Raw genomic sequence first — 3,578 nt, forward strand, 5'->3', positions numbered from 1 at the left:
CATTTATGAATTTAAAATCAAAGTTTAAATTAATAAAAATTATTTTTTCATCTTTTAATGTAAATATTTATACAATTTCAAATTGCTTTCTGAACAAATAAAAAATAATTTTTTTCCTCTTTATCTTTTTTTTTAGGTAAAACTTACTTTTTCTACATTGCACTCGATTAAAAAGTTTTTGAATGTTTCTGCACTCAAAATTTTTATTTACACAAATGTTGATATATACAAACTCGAGTGGAAGGAGATATGCCAGGTATAGATATATACATGTGTATAATAATTTATTACAATATATAACATTTTAAATCAGTCATTATAACAAATATATTTTATATGTGTATAATTCACAAGAAAAATATATGGATGTAAAGCGAAAGCTCCATTGCACGGATACTCTTATAAACTGATATCTCTATTAACCATGCCATGTGGTTAGTCCCACTTCTTATGATTCATGCAAAGTAGTAACCATCAGAATCGATTTACTTAAGGGAGCTTTCAATGCAAATATTTCTAATATGTGGAAGTCTTTATTTGTGACGAAAAATTACTTACAGTTTTCGAAAAATATTGTATAAATTGTGCTAGGTTTGGGTTTACTATAAAGCTATTTAGAACACCTCCAAGTATCTATCACCAAGTGATCGAAAAAATTAAAGGTTGTGTTCCATTAATTGTAAATCAAATCATTAATTCAAATCATGAAATTCTTTACGTTAATAGCTCTAGGAATAAAATGTAACTATCTATCACGGCTAATATAGATAAATAAAATTTTTACTACATTAGTGGTAATATGGAAGGCAAGCACATTTAATTTAATTGCAGATTTAAATTTTAAATCCACAAAATATAAGCTAATATTTTAAAAATATATACATTATGTTTTCTCATTAGTCCTCACGTAGATACTGACGAATTGGATAGTGATCATTGTATTTGCAGGATACAGTTGAATACAGTTTATCATAGCTCTTGTTAGTGACTTGTTCTGGAGAACCGCAACAAATCAACAATGGCAAGACATTAATAAAAACCAATAGTATAAAAAAAGTTGTAGTGAAAAGCACCTCGAAATACTACAGCTAATGGCTCACCATTCAAATCACCTCACACAAAATGAAAGTCCTCACTAGGTAAATGGGAAATAGGTATATTGAAACTGTTATAATAAGCTGAATATATTCCGTGGCTGTGCGGAAAAAATTCAACATTATCTAAATACATAAAAGCAACTATTTTTGAACCTATAATAATCTTTAAAAACATGAACGCATATATTTTAAATTTGCCTAGATGCTTATAAGCTATATGTTATATGTCTCTAGCTATTGATTTGACAACATCTAAAATTGTGTCCAAATGTAGTACAGCTTTAAACAAGATATTGGTGCATTTAACGTCTGTTGCCTAAACCAAAGGTAATAGATAATAAATATTTGTTTGCTAACATCGAACCAAGTCGAACCAAGTCACCAATTTTTAGTTTCAATTATAGAGATTATTTAACCGGTACACTCTTAAATGGTGGTCCAAAGATGACTTCGTGTACTTATATGTCGCGTTACTTATTTTAATTTATTTGCCTCTCATTGTCCAACACACTATCCTATCTAAAGGGTAGGTATATCAACTGGATAGTGGATTGTTTCAACAGTTACTATCGAAAGTGTGTATCTGGTGAAAATACCAATTATTTACCATTTAACTGTTAGATATTCACCAGAATGTGTCCAGGTAATTTCTTCGTTGTATGACAAATTAGTTATTTTTAATCAAGACATTAAAACCAAACATTAACAAAAAGTTGTCTATACAGTTTAGGATAATCCTAATGTAGGCAGTAAAATTATTGCCAGACATTGATCACAGTGTGGCAATACTCTTTTATGTGTTTCTATTTTAAATATCTGTTCAGTATTTGAAATATAAATATTAAATACATCACCAAACATAAACAGAATGTACCTATACACTTTAGGGTGTTTCTTCTATTAATAAAAATAGATATTTGTAGAATGTCTACAGTCAAACCATTGTCAAGTATTAATGAAACGTTGGCAATACCATCATAGTTCATAGTTCTACTCGAAATATCTATTCGATATTGCAAATTTAGGCATTAAAACCATTACTAAATCTTAACAAGATGGTGTCTATACACTCCAGTTTGTTCTTCTTTAAATATCTATTCAATATTCTTAATATAGCCATCAAAGTTATATTTAAGATATTTTTAGTTAGTCTTATGTCAGACAGTTAGTCTTATGTCTTATGTTGAGGTTTCTCCGAGTTATTGCGACTGGGCATTTTTACTCTTTGTTAGCTGGAGGTTTCCTACAGAGTCCACCCCTTCTCTTTGACTAACTTATATATTTCTCACAAGCTACGCTGTTTATTCGTTGCATACCGCCCCGTACGGCTAGTGACTGCTCTGAGATTAGATAGTGTATGGCAGCCTATCAGTTTTTGCGTATAGCTTCAGGGCTATGTTATTTATATATTTTTTTACCGGGTCTATTTCGAGGTCTCTTAGCATGTCATTCGTCTGGATGTACCATGACACTTTGAAGAGTCTTCGAAGAGCCTGACTTGCAGCTTCTGGATAGTAGAGTTGGCAGCTTTTCTGTACGCGACACACCAGTAGAGAAGTGCCGGTCTAAATATCTGGTTGCAAATCAACTTTCTGTTCTTAGTACTAATGTTATTGTGTTTACAAAGTGGTCGTTAGCACTGCTACTTCTTTTGACTTGTATGTGCTTGTGTCAAGTGAACCGCTTTTCAAACGTGATTCCCAGGTATTTGACGCTGTTTTCCCAATTTGTTGCAGTGTCACCAACTGTCACTCTCGGTCGACGCTGCCTGTGTTTACAGTGGGTATATCTTAAAAGTTTTTTCTGTTATCACGATGGGTCGGTCTCTTAAAGTCTAAGTGAGCCTCAATGTTCGATCCTGTCCAGCTAGGGCAGTGAAGTCTGCTGCTATCTACTATTGGGTTCAAATAGTAGCTGTAATAGATTAAGTATACACTTATCGAGAATATCCACCACAAACACAGGAGCTCATAAATACGGTTTCAAATCAAATGGAAGAAGCAAGTTCAGAATTACTTGGACGCATACCAGCTACGAGATCTCCAAGTCCTGTATCAATGAGAGACTTACATTCTCCAAGTCCAACACCAGATTCGGGATTGGCTGACTTACTTAACGTATCGGATAGCGGATCCTCAGCAAATACACAAGGATTTGATGTAGACCTGATCGGCAGTATGAACAGCGATGCAAATGGTTATAATAGTGTCAACAGTTCAATTTTTTAATTGAATATCGGCGGACTAGTTTTTGAAGCTAGTATTTCATAAATTTTTGCGCACAGATGATTTATGAATTCAAGCAAATAAAGTCGGCAATGGATAAAGTTATTCGATTATTATCCACCAAATTTATGTATATTATGAAATACATACTTCATTCGATATAATAAACTCACGTAAACTGCATTCACTATTCAACTCTTTTTCTTCCCGTGTTCGTTTCATATCCTTTTGGTCCTGTTATATTTTTTCATCTTAA

The sequence above is a fragment of the Teleopsis dalmanni genome, chromosome X (genome assembly GCF_002237135.1).
Source record: "Teleopsis dalmanni isolate 2A chromosome X, ASM223713v2, whole genome shotgun sequence".
NCBI lineage: Eukaryota > Metazoa > Arthropoda > Insecta > Diptera > Diopsidae > Teleopsis > Teleopsis dalmanni.